General features: G+C 41.1%; 1 protein-coding gene and 1 long non-coding RNA gene across 2 annotated transcripts in view; one reads left to right on the top strand and one right to left on the bottom strand.

The window, feature by feature from the left end:
* Positions 1 to 13,750, top strand: part of BCOR (BCL6 corepressor) — a 165,616-nt gene that overhangs the window by 14,311 nt on the left and 137,555 nt on the right. The gene's annotated exons all lie outside the window — the stretch shown is intronic.
* LOC149319506 (uncharacterized) lies at positions 6,510 to 13,168 on the bottom strand. Its single transcript, XR_016280209.1, has 3 exons — positions 13,117 to 13,168; positions 10,556 to 10,641; positions 6,510 to 6,582 (listed from the first exon to the last, which is right to left on the bottom strand). It is a non-coding gene; the product is annotated as an uncharacterized LOC149319506 (long non-coding RNA).

Raw genomic sequence — 13,750 nt, 5'->3', positions numbered from 1 at the left:
GGGGTGCAGATCAAAAGGATGATGCCACCACTTCTGTTGCAGCAACTCCACCTGACCTGATGCCCCTCAGAAAACCCTGCAGGAAGTGTCTGGTGGGCAGAGAGTGGGAGGAGAGGATGTCATGAAAGGAGAAGCAGTGGCTGGAAGGGAGGGGTGCTTGTCATCTGCCTTCCCCGCACCTGACCACCTCACATCCCTCTTTGTCTTGGTCAGGCTGCCTGGCACACACCTTCAGCCACCCTCCTCTGCCATCCAGGGCACATCTGCCACCTGCTTGCTTGGTGCAGCCACTGTTTGGAGGTGGGATTCTGTGTCTGGCTGTACTGGGAAATGTAGGGGGCAGTGGTGGTGGCAGTAGTGGAGGTCATGGACTCTTTTCCTTCCCTAGAAGGAAAGGAGTGGCCACCCCTACTATTATCACCTCCCTTTCCCATCTGGCTGGTAGCCCCACCAGACCTGAAGGGGCTGCCCAGCCATACCCCATCCCAACTAGTGGCTGCAGCTGATGGATGGCAGAGACACTTTGGCTGGCAGAGTGGGGCAGCTGGGGGATCTGGAACAGATGATGACAAAACAACCCATCATGTCTTCACTCCCTTCTGAGGTATCACTCTGTGCAGCCTGAACCCCCTATTGATGTCTTTGGGTTTTGGTGCACATGCTTCTCACCATTTGGGCTATATAAAGGCAGCTCCTTAAGATTCATAGGCATGCTTTGGTAGGTTGCCACCTATGATCACGCTATGACTGGAATACTGTTAGCTAGTTCCAAAGAGAGCAAACACACTCAATCAACTGTTGAATGGTGAGTTAACAAATAGGTACATCCCATTGATTCAGTGGATCATTTCTAGGCAGGGGTAACACTAAGATTTAGGCCATCATGAGATTTCAGCAAGAACACTACTTATAAATGTAGAATTCAAAGATATAGCCATGTTAGTCTGTAGAATCAGTATGTGGAGAGATCTTGTAGCACCTTTGAGACTAACTGAAATAAAGAAGTTGGCAGCATGAGGTTTCATAGACTTCAGTCTACTTCCTCAGATGCATCTAGTTACTTATAAATGTGGCAGACTTTTCACCCCACACCCAGAGCTTCCAAATGCTCCAAAGCTTTTTTCAGTGAAAGAAATTCTGAAAATGGCAGCCTGTAAGTGTGTATTAAGGGGAGGGGGAGCCCCAATTTCCCATGCAGCGATCTTCCCCTGGGGTATTATGCCCATGCAGGGTATTCACAGGCTGAAGGAGAGTGGCTCAGACCTTTGCATCCATGCAAAGTGTGGGGCTCTGAAGCTTTCTGTGAGAGTGGAGTTCCTCTTTAGTAGGGATATAGTGGTCAATATTTAACTCCATGCCCTGAAGAAATAATTCACTAAAGCCAGGCTTCCAGACATAATTCCAAAGTGCAAGTAGCTTTGCTGATTCATATCAGCAAACCAGTTATAAGAAGTTTTCATCTCCCCAGGAAGTGGTCTTTTGTAAAGCTAATGGGTCCTAAGGGCTCCTTCAAAACCAAGCCATCCAAAAACGCTTTGCATTAGAAAAAGGATAGCTCATAACAATAAATTGTTGCTGTGAAAATCCATCTTCCAGCCCCCTGGCGATCCTGTGGATCTCAGCTAATCTTAAAGAGAAGAGGGAACACTGAGATGGTTAACAAAGGATGTCATTGTTCTTCTGATCAAAAGCTCCTGGTGTTTATACCCTGCAAATCCTGCAGGGCCAGATTAAGGCATGCTGAGCCCCAAAGTTTGTCACTTTAACATGCCTCATAGTATTACAGGAGGAGGAGGAGGTGTTTGAACAGAAACAGAAATTGTATTTTGTTTTAACATTTTATTTTGCTTTAGCATTTAGGAGCTCTTTACATCTAAGGCCCTTGTGTTGACATCCAACAAGTTCGGAGATTCTGGATCCAATTCATCTCTGATGTTCCCACAGATGGGAGCGATGTCAAGGATAAGTCTAGTTGGTCATGTGACAAACAAGTCCAATGGCACAGATTCATTCTTTCTTTGCTTCCCTCTCTTATTGCTTATTTCGGTGGTAATTTGATCCATACAGTCAGCAAAGATAACACAGGAAGATCACTCCCCATTTTAAACCATGTGTAGGATAATTTCTTCAACAATACTTAGCACATAGTTGTTACTGAATAAATTTCCTTCCTTCCTTCCTTCTTCTATTCTTTCTTTCCTGTCCCTCTCTTTTTAGTCTTCTCTTTTTGCTGTAACAGTAATGGTACTGTCCATAATCAAATAGCATCTCTTTCATTCGTCTGTTAAATTATGGGATTCCATCCCAGTTTAGATGTCATTTAGTCTTCTTTTATGGAGTGATATAAGAAAGAGTACTCAAAATAAAGCAGAACAGAAACACTGGAGTGGCGAGGCTTTCTTTCTTAAGAAAGATGAGACAGGCCATGAGTGGGGGAGCATCTGGCCCTCCATAATCACTCACCACTGGCTATGTGCTAGAACTAGTGGGAGTTTCAGTCCCAAAACATCTGGAAGGCCACACTGCCCTCATCCTTGAGATGATTGATGCAAAATACCCAAAGTTCTACAGATGGTTGAATCATTTGCCCAGGAACATGACATGTCACAATGGCTGACCTACAGATGTCAGAGCATTTTTTAAAATCTCATAAACTTCTTTAATTTGGCATCAAATAGAATGTACAGTGTTTTCTTTACTATCAGTATAATTGTCCTACTTTAGTGTATCATGTTCACTTTGTCATAATTGAAATACCTTGCATCAGTGAATGATTTGTTTGCAAATGACAGGTGAATTGGAACATACTAGAAATACTACAGTTGTCCTAAACTGAAATATTTTCAGTGTGAGCTATAAAGATGTGAATCACTAATATAAGTGGAGCATAATGATCCACTAAAGAGATGCATAATCTGTTGTGCTGCAGTAACAAAGATTTCTTCATACCCAGTTTCTAAAGATGAGAGTAGGAAAGATAGTACAAGGAATAGGTGGTCCTTTGAGCAGTCTATCTAGACTTAGCTAGAATTAAATAGTTCGTGTTTTCAAATGGTCATTGGGTAAAACTGGAAAATTGGAATGGGAATTTCCCTGATAATTCAAATATTGAGTCTGGCTGTCTGTTAGAAACCATTCTGTAAGGCTCCCTTCCTTTGATACTGGCTCATGTACTCTTTCTTTGCTTCCACTTCTAGCTGATTCCTTTGCTGCTAACCTTAGAAAGCAGGGAAGATACGTAGTGTAGCTTCTACACAAGTTCACTATGATCTCCTTTCACAGAGTTTTCTAGAATTAGTGAATGCACAACCACAGGAAAAATAAAATACTAACTTTGTTTTGGAGCAATCAGTTACCAAGGATAAAAAGGAAGAGGTTGAAAAGTAAGGGAGAAATACTAAATTCTTGCAAGTGGAAATGAACCAATAGAACAGAAGTGGACAATTCCCCCCCCCCCCCAGTTGTTCCACTGGACTGTATGACATGTTTCAGCACATCAGAAGTGATCCAGCATCACTTCTGGATTATATTTTGCCTGAGTTTTCTCCCCTTTTCTCAGGGCATGTAGGGCTGGGAGAAGAAATCTGCTGCATTTTGGGGAAAGTGGTGAAATCATCCAAAAATAGTTCCAAAATTGGGGGGGGGGACATGGTAGCCTGGGAGACTTGGAGGGCTTCACGGATAGAATTTGGGCCCCCAACAGCTGTATGGGGATCATGGTCTGCACTTTGCCCAGCCCTGCAAAGAAGATACTGAGACCTAGAGGTTGCCTACCGGTAAATGTGGCCCTTCAAGTGGTCATATGTAAACTCACATATATGGCTCCTTATACATCTGTGCAGAAATCCTTAGAAGCTTCTAAAGCTATATTTTGGTGATAACCATTCACATTTCCCTGCACACATATAAGCTGTGTGTTCCTGCCAAAACCGTGTTCCAAGCCCAGCATCAGGAGACCTGGAGAAAGAGGTGGCACAAAGACAGGAGGAGGGTGGAAGAACCACAGTTATCAGTAGGCAATGTGTTCTTCTTTGTGGTCTCTGTGACTCTGTGAGAATAGCAAGGTGAATCCACTAAGGAAGGTGTGTCATGGCAGGACCAAAAACAGCTCTGCTCAACCAAATGCAGCACCAGCTTGAGACCAAACATCCAGTCTGTAATGAGACAGATACATAGACATTTGTGAACACAGCTTCTCATTGGAGGTCCAGGAGAAAAATCCCTCTGAGATATACTGACATAGGGGCCACCACCCGGGTTGAGTGAGCTTTGTTCCTTTGCAGATGAAGTTTCCCAAATAGCGAGTAGGCAAGGTGGATGGTGTTCTCCACCCATTTGGAAAGACATTAAGATGGGATCAGCTTCCTTTTCCTACATGTGCCACAGACAACAGCTGAGTAGACTACCTAAATTGCTTTGTTGGAGCTCTATAGAACAGGAGCACCCATCTAACACCGAGGCTGTGAAAGATCATTTTGAATTTGTGTGCAGGCAAGATCACCACTAAAATACAGCTAGACGTTTCTGAATATCTTCATGCAGGTGCAGAATGACCCACATGTGTGAGTCACAGAGACCACAAAGAAGAAATATTTATTCATATCCATGGGAAGGGTATTTGGTTCTCCTCAAAATAATATCCAGAGGTATAGCATAGTTCCTGTTTGCTTTCTGGAAACTCTAGAGTTGTCAAAAGTACGGGTTTTTTTTGTGTAGGTCTCCTTGGGATAAATGTCCAGATGATTCTACCTGTCCAACCTTTATTAGAGCTCTTGCAAAACTCCAGCCCAATCATACTTCCTCTGCCTGTGATCATACATGGGCCTGTCTTCCTCATAACCACACAGGGCAAAAGAAAATAATGTTTATCCCTTTGTTAATAAACTGTTCTGAAGATTATAACTGTGAAACAGATTAACAGATGACTGCAGTTTTTAGTGTTGTTCAGGCATGCTGCTGGAACTTGAAGCAGTTTAATTGAACTGTATTCTTGCATACAAGTACCCACTGGGTGACCTTGGGTGAGTCACACACTCTCAGCGCTAGAAAACCCCATAAGTTTGCCTCAGGGTCACCATAAGTTGGAATGACTTGAAGGCACACAGCAAAAACAATTCTTGTATATACCCCCCAAAACAAAAAATGTGTCACGCATATGATACTACCAACATCCATCCTCCATCTTTAAATGCCATGCCGGTTGAATAAATACTGTGACTTTTGTAAACTGAATTTCCTTTCAGGTCAGCATGGCTTGCCACTACTTTATGTATGTGTGTGTATGTGTGCAAGGTTGCCTGTTGACTCATGGTCACCCGATGGGTTACATAAGGTTTTCATAGACTAAATAAATAAACAAATAAACTCTGAGGTGGTTTTGCCAGTTTATGCCTCTATTACTTGGCGCTTCAACTACATCCTAAAGGGAATATTGTTTGGCTTCATAAGTCACATCTTTGTCCTGTGCTGATTATTTCAGTTTTTGTAAGATACAAATATTATTATGGCAATGTTCCTAAAATAGAATGCTTTTCTCATTTTGATCATAAAGAGAGCAAGGACTGTCCTTTCCACCATTGCTGCGTGCTATATATTGTTCATTGGCTGAAACCCAAAATGCAGCTCCTTGTACAACAAGGAAAATGTCTTGTACAAACTCATTTCTTCATAGTTTTAGGCTAGGCAGAACTCTTATTTGGGGGGCAGTGTCCTCATTTCCTTCCTTCTGTATCTACACCTCTGATTTCAGCTTCCACTATGAAGCTGATATCCCAGGGTCTGCAGAACTTTGGCAGATAAAGCTCTTGAGAAGGCCAGAAAATACAGCAGGGATTCCAGCTTCCCCAAAACAACTGCACAGCAATAAAGAAGATGTTGCAGGTTTCTTCCTTCTGTCTATAACCTAAAGCTAGAGAATGTGCTTATTGTTGCTAGAACCAGAGTTAGTGCACTATGCTTTCTCATCACCTCTTTCAGCAGGAAAAAATATATAGTGTGCAATAACCCAGTGATAACACCACTCCAAAGAGCATACAGGCTGCAGCTATGTGATGGCACTAGTGATTGCTCTGGTCCCCCAATTAGATTCTTCAAGCTGTTTTGCATCAGGAGGCAGCCAAGACACAACCTTGGGGATTTATGCTGGTGCATACATCTACCCAAAAGTACTTTCCCTGTTCCAGGAAACTGGCACAAGATCAACCCAATACAGGGTTTTCCCAAGGCCAAATTCAGATTGTGTAAATTCAGGAGACAAGGTGCCAGATGGCAATTGACTGGTGGCTAATAACCTAATACACAAAGGAGTATTTGGATGCAGGCCATTTTAATCTTCCACCTTAAGTGGTTTGTGAATCATATCCCCAGTTCACCTCAGATTTTTAAGAGGTAATTTAGTTGCCCATCTACTTGATGGGCCACTGAATTCACAGATCATGAAATAAGTCCCCCAATTAACAGTTGTGACAATCTCTAGGCAGTTTCAAGAATCACCTCCTTTCTTACCTGCTTTCTGTTGAGTCTTGCATCATCTGAAAATATCAGCTCTCTAGTTACCCTGCAGTCTTCCAGAGTGGATGAGATCTGTTGTTTTTTAAATGAAAAGGGGGAAAACATTCTTTTTTTCTCTCAACATTTGTTCCCAAATGTCTTTGTGCCTTGAGAAACAAATAAGCAAACACATAACATGACAAATGGAATGGTCTGTGCAAAACATCTCCAACCTGAGAATGCTTCTTAGGAAAGTTTAAAGAGTCTGAAACTTTTTGGGGGGAGGGGAATAAATGTGAAAGTATCTGCATTTAGATATTAATGCTATGATCTAAACTTTTTACAAAGTGAGAACCAGCATAGTGTAGCACTTTGACCTTTGGACTATTACTCTGGAGATAAGGGTTTGATTCCCTACTGAGCCATAGAAACCCACTGGGTGTCTTTGGGCAAGTAACACACTCTCAGCTCTTTAAAAATAACCTTGATAAGGTAACCATAAGTTGGAAATGACTTGAAGACACACAACAACACCAACAATTTATAAAACATCTTCAATAACATCTTTATTGCTAATGCACACTACTTCTATCTTAATTCAGTGAGAGGGGCAAGGTTTCTATATGCTACAACTATTTCTGATAACTCAAATGGAACAGAAAATGTGAGGCCTTAGAATCCTACAAATAATTCATTTTGTTTATGAGAAATAGTACCATTTTCAGTCATAGCTCTCATCATCTTTATGACAATTAATCAGAATAGCTTCTCCCAGCTGGTACCACCCAGATGTGTTGGGTTATAGTTATTTACTTATTCCACTTATACTCCACATTTTTCCTGCCAAGGGCCCCAACATGGCTTACACAATTTATAATAAAAATGTAACCATTACAAATTTTTTTAAAAACCAATTAAATACCACTACTATTGAAAACACACAGTTAAAACAGTTTAAAATACATTTATAACGTAATTTAAAATATATAAAATAAAAACAGAGCACACCAGTTTGACTACTATTCTGCCATATGATTAAAATATGTCAGTGGTCTGCCTAAATGAAAAGGTATTAACCTACTCTTGCAAAGATACCAGGGATGGGGCAAGTTGGACTTCCAGGGAACAGCCACTGCCCTGTCTTCACCAACTACATCTGTGAAGATGGTGGGACTGAGCAAAAGCTCTGTCTCTCTTAGAACTTGGGCTGGCTGCCGTGAAATTGTTTCTACAGGGGAGTTGCATGATCTTTGTAACCAGACCCAGTCAGCAGCCAGGCTGCAGCATTTTCAACCCACTTGGATTACTGAACAATTTCCAAAGCCAGCCTCATATAGAATTCAGTAGGCCAAACAAGATACGATCAAGTTATGTGTCACCTTAGCCACATCTGACTTCTCAAGGAATGGGCTCAGGGCACAGCTGGCTCACTAGTTTTGTTATTCCCACTGTCCTCACTTATGATTGCGCTGCCTAGAGTCCAACCCATCTGGAAGTGATAAGGGCAGAGTGCTCTGATTTTAAAATAAAAACCAGGAGGCAGGAGATATGCAGCATACTCCTTATACTTCGTATTTTCATAATTTCATAACTTGCCAAGAATAAGACAAGTAATCTTCTATCCTTTCCTTTCCTTTCCTCAAATATTGACTATAATAGCATGCACACATACATTTTGTTGTTGTTCTTGTTGTTGTGTACCTTCATGTTGTTTCCAACTTACTGCATGCTTAAGGCAAACCTAAGGCAAAATGGTTGCCATTTATCCCAGAAAACCTGGAAAAACTTGGATTGATGGGATTCCCCCCCCCCCCCAAAAAAAAAAAAACTGTCCCAGTGGTAAGCTGGGCCAGTTGAAGTAGTAAATCCTGGATCAGCCTTGAGAGAGTAAACAGAGTCCCTTTACTTTTTGGGGCTGTTTAGAAGCTCTCTCTATTTACACCAGCTAAGGGAGAAAAGAAGGAAAAATAGCTTTTAGCTTGATGCTGGTTTGTTCTTCTGTACCTTCAAGTCATTCCCAACTCATAGACACCCTAAGGGGTTTTCTTGGAAAGATTTATTTAGAGGCGGTTTGCCATTGCCTTTCCCTGAGGCTGAAAGCATGTGACTTACCCAGGGTCACCCAGTGGGTTTCATGGCCCAACAGGGAATTGGCCTCTGGTCTCCAGAGTCATAGTCCAACACTCACCCCACTACAGTATGCTGGCTCTCTGCACACATGCCTATAGATGTGATAATCAGTTACATTGCAATAGAAATGTAACTTTTGTACTTTTCCTTTTCCGTGTCTATCCTGAGTAAAGGAACAGCATTCATACATGAAAAAACCCTATTCATTTGCTAGCTGCCCAATTTTTAAAACTTAAGAGCAAAGTAGAGGCATTTAAATAAATTAATAAAATAAATATGACGAGTTCAAATACACATTTTGGTGGGATGTATGAAAATATCTTGGAGCAAGCATAATATCCTGATTTGAATGTTGGGCCAGGACTCTGGGAGATCAGGATTCAAATGCACACTCAGCCATGGAAATCTGCAACATGTCCTTGGGCAAGTCTCCCAGCCTCAGAGGAAGGCCCTGGCAACCCTCCCCAGAATCAGTCTTGTCATAAATCCTGTGATAGCTTTTCCATAACACAGAGTTGACTTGAAGACTCTTAATAACAAATTAAAATTGGTGTGTTTATCTTGCTCTATAACAGTAGGAGCTTCAAAAGGATCTGATGACACCTTGGCATATTATGCTACAATAAAACAGACAAAAATACAACTAGCCATTTATGCCACAATAAATCTGTTAATCTTTAACATGTTGTAAGGTTCTTTGAAGTATGTCCCAGTGCAGATGCTTTCTTGAAAAAGCATCAGATATTACAGTTTGAGTATCTTTATTCAAAAATCCAAAATGTTTCAAAATCTGAAACAAACAAAACAAACAAGCTTCATTTATATACCTCTTCATACTGCCTAAACAGTGTCTAAGCGGTTTACAACTGTAAGCTAATTTGCCCCCAACAATCTGGGTACTCATTTTAGCGACCTCGGAAGGATGCAAGCCTGAGTCAAGCTTGAGCCCTTTTGCTGGTCTTGAACTCGCAAGCTTGTGGTTTTGAGTGAGTGGCTGCAGTACAGGCATTTAACCACTGTGCCACCAGGGCTCACTTTTGGAGCACCAACATGATAATTCGAGGCTTCAGTTTTGAAACATTTTGAGTTTTGGGATACAAGTAGCCTAGTATGCAATGTAATGTAATAAAGTTTATTCGGTCATTGACCAGCAAAAATATGCAATGTATTTGCAAGGCTTGAGAGAGCAGCGAGATTCTGTGAAATGGAAGGAGAGGTGAATTCACACCAAGCGCTGCACTTGGATTTCCATTGTTTCACAGCTTCTCCTATCTCTTTCCAGCCAGGTCTCTTTCCAGTCCCAGGTCTGTCTCCAGTCTCCTGTCTTTTCTAACCTTGCAGATACAGTTCAACTCATTTGAGACGGAGAAGAGTGCTGAGCATACCCTGCACAACCAAAAACCCCAAATGGGTGCTAAAACAGATCAAGCCTGAACTCTCCCTGGAAGCCAAGATTACGAAACTGTGGCTGTTGTACTTTGGCCACATCATGAGACGGCATGACTCATTAGAAAACACAATAACACTAGAAAAGATGGAGGGTAGTAGAAAGAAATGATGACCACATGCCAGATGGCTAGACACAATCAGGGAGGCCATGGACCTGAATCTGAAAGACCTGAGCAGAGCAGTGGAGGACAGGTTGTCTTGGAGACGTCTCATCCAGAGTGTCACCATGAATCAAGGTCGACTCAAGGCCAGTTAACAACAAACAACAACAAACTATGTTACTGCATTCCAAAAGTCCAAAATATTGCAATAAATAAATAAATAAATAAAAAATCCCAACTCTGAAATATTTCTGGTATCAAGTTCTTTTGATACGGGATACTCAACACATGCTGGCTTCTATTAATCAGTGATAACATGTGGAAGTAAAGGAGGATCCCCTCCAATTCACTTTGCAAGATGCCTCCATTTTTAATATTCTACCCACCATTATTAGAAGTAGTAGCATGTCTGGGATGGATTTGCGTTCTTTCTCTCAGCCAGTAAGTGCATGGTTGGGCAGTGTTCCTCTCCCTGGAAAATAACAGTAATGGTGCCCATTCAGCTTCCAATGCATTCTTATTCCACAGTTAAATATTTATTTAAATTTGCACCTCACCTGGAAGGCACAAAGAGGAAATAACTAATTTAAAAACAAATGCAATGTGTACTAGCCATTGGCACTCATAGCTTGTAATACGCTTTTCCAACACTGATTGATGCACTGGCTGAACCTGCACCCTTCTTTAGAGAGAGAGAGAGAGAGAGAGAGAGAGAGAGAGAGAGAGAGAGAGATGATCTGGCAACAGTTATCCACAGACAAAACTAGAACACAAAGCACTAGCATTAATCTAATATCCAAGTTAGACCAGATCACAGAAACATTAACTTTCTTTTACTACACTCCCTAAAAGCTATGCAAAGGGATCTTGCAGCACCTTTGAAACTAGCTGAAAGACAGAAGTTGGTAGCATGAGCTATTGTGGACTTGAGCCTACTTCCTCAAACTCAGTTGGTCCAAATGCATTGGAGGAATAGACTCAAGTCCATAACAGATCATGCTACCAACTTCTGTCTTTCACTTAGACTCAAAAGTGTTGCAAGATCCCTTTGCATATTGATTTTCCAGAGTTACACAGCTATGTCTTTGAATGCTACCACCCCTAGAACCTGTAGTCCAAACCTTTCCAAACACTGAGTAAGATTACTGTAATATATTTTAAATGTAGCTGCCTTTCAAAGCATTCAGACGCTCCAATTGATATAAAATGCAGAGGCTAGATTCATAGCTTGTACTTTCTGCTGTGAACATATTGGTCCCTTGTTAAAAGATCGTCACTGTTTCCCAATTTGTTTCAGGCTAAATGCAGAGTTTTCTTTTTGTACTGTATATGCCTTGGCTATCCTAATTAATCTATCTCCCAATTAATTTCTCATACGCCAGCCCTTCTTCAAGTGTCTCTCATTCATGAAGTTAGATGCAGACTTACTAGTAAGAAAGCCTTTTCTATGGTGGCATTCAGGCTATGGTGGTCTCTCCTTGGCCCAGATAATAATAATAATAATAATAATAATAATAAGTATTATTATTATTTATATTCCGCTTTTTCACAAAGGAATCAAAGCAGATTCTAACAGTATAAATGAAACATAAAACAATTAAAAATTACAATTAAAAAACCCCCAAACCCCAAACCTCCCCCCAATCATAAAAACAGTGATTAACCCATAAAAAGAGATTAAACATCCAAAAAATTAAAACTGTCCAATAGGAATACACTAAATTTTCGGGTAGATTAGTGCAAGAAATGAGTCTTCCTCTAGAGAAGGGGGGTTGGGGGGCGATGGTATCAATCAATTTTGATATCAGTATCAAGAGAGGTATCAAGAGAGGGGGGAGGGAAGTCTAATGGATCTAATGGATCTAATGTAGTCTGGAAAGGCCTGCCGGAAGAGATCCATGTTAATAGTCTTTTAAAATGCTTCCAAGGTGGTAATATGGCAGATCTTGTCTGGCAGGTCATTCCAGAGCCTGGGAGGCAGCTGATGAGACGGTCCTCTGGATCACCACAGAGAGTTTGGTCTTCTTAAATTGTAGCAGATCCTGGATTATACAGAAGGAGGCAGCCCTGGATATATTTTGGACCCAAACCATTGAGTACTGGATCTAGCACCAGAGCATATTCAGACTACCATATATATATATATATATATATATATATATATATATATATATATCAGGAAAAGACCCATACTTTGTAGATGTTGCTTACTCAAGGATTACCCTGAGTCACAATGGCTTTTTTCCTCAGACCCACAAAGTAAAAAAAATTTTTTTTACAAGCTCCACTGCCCCCTTCTCCTATTCCAGGAGGTAGGCCTATTAAAAAACATGGATGTTTCCAAGGGTCACTAAGGGAAGGCAGTCTACCTCTTACTGTGATTTAGAATCTTCTGTCCAGACATCACAATAGCTATCATAGTGCCTGAAGGCACAGTTGGGAGGAGGATAAATTACTTCGCCCATCAATTATCATCCAATCACCCCAAAATATAGAGATTTTTGCAAACACAATGTGTACTTAGTAGTTTCTTCCAAGTGTTCAGTGTAGCTTACTCCCAAGTAAGTGTGCATAGGATAAGATGACACACAGCCTTTGTTATTGCTGAGAGGGCTTAAGTACTATAACTGTCTTAATTTCTGAATGCATGTGTGCTTGATCATTTAGTACACTTCTGATTGATAATTTGTATGGGGGCTCAACTACATAGGGGGCCTGGTGGCCCAATTTTGCCTCATCGTTTGAAGGGGGTGTCATTCTTCCCAAGTCTAATGTTGGAGTAGTTCAAGTCCCACCACACCACACCTTTTCTAGGGTCCATGGCAAGACTATCTGGTGCGGTCTTTTTTAATTACAATAAGAGCAGGCTGCTGGTGCTGTAATATTACTTATGCTGGTTCATTTGCTGCTTACTGTGAAGACAGGTAACATTCCTGAAATTTCTCACCTCAAGCTGGTCTTTCCTTTGGTTATTCAGACTGCCTCCTTCCCACCAACATCTAAGTAAAAACAACAACCAGGAATAAAGAGTGGGAACAAGAATAAGTTTCACTACCTAAAACACACACAGACTGATTAAACAATCAACCTACCAAGAAAGATAAATAGAAGACTATTCAACAAAACAAAAGGGAATTAAAGAATGACTTTGCAAGAGCAAAAACTGTTCACCCCTCACTACAGCTTTTTCATGATCTGCTACTAGTAACAGAATGGGGGGGGGGGCATTGAAAGAGGCTGGTTTTATAATTTCAGTTGCTTCACGTAATCCTCCTTTTTAAGCAGTGGCGAATGCTGCTGAAATTCATCCCTAGACTGCACATTAGAGCTGTCAGTGATACACCTCGGCTCCCCCCTCTACATCATACCAGATGTCTTCCATATATCATGTTTGGAACATATTATCCACCTTTCCCCCACTCATTTTTGTGTCTAGATCTCTGGATGGGTCTGAAGCATTTTAGACTGTACTATTCTGCTCTGGAGCTGAATGGACCAAGAGCTTGTACAAATTAGTCCAAATCGGCCAGACTTGCTTACTTATCTGGCAGTCACTTGAGTTAGTTTCACAGTCCTAATTA

This window comes from Sceloporus occidentalis, unplaced genomic scaffold, assembly GCF_023333645.1.
Source record: "Sceloporus occidentalis isolate IW3139 unplaced genomic scaffold, rSceOcc1.0.p SCAF_2, whole genome shotgun sequence".
NCBI lineage: Eukaryota > Metazoa > Chordata > Lepidosauria > Squamata > Phrynosomatidae > Sceloporus > Sceloporus occidentalis.
Note: the sequence above shows the minus strand (reverse complement) of the source record. Positions and strands in the feature narration are given on the sequence as shown.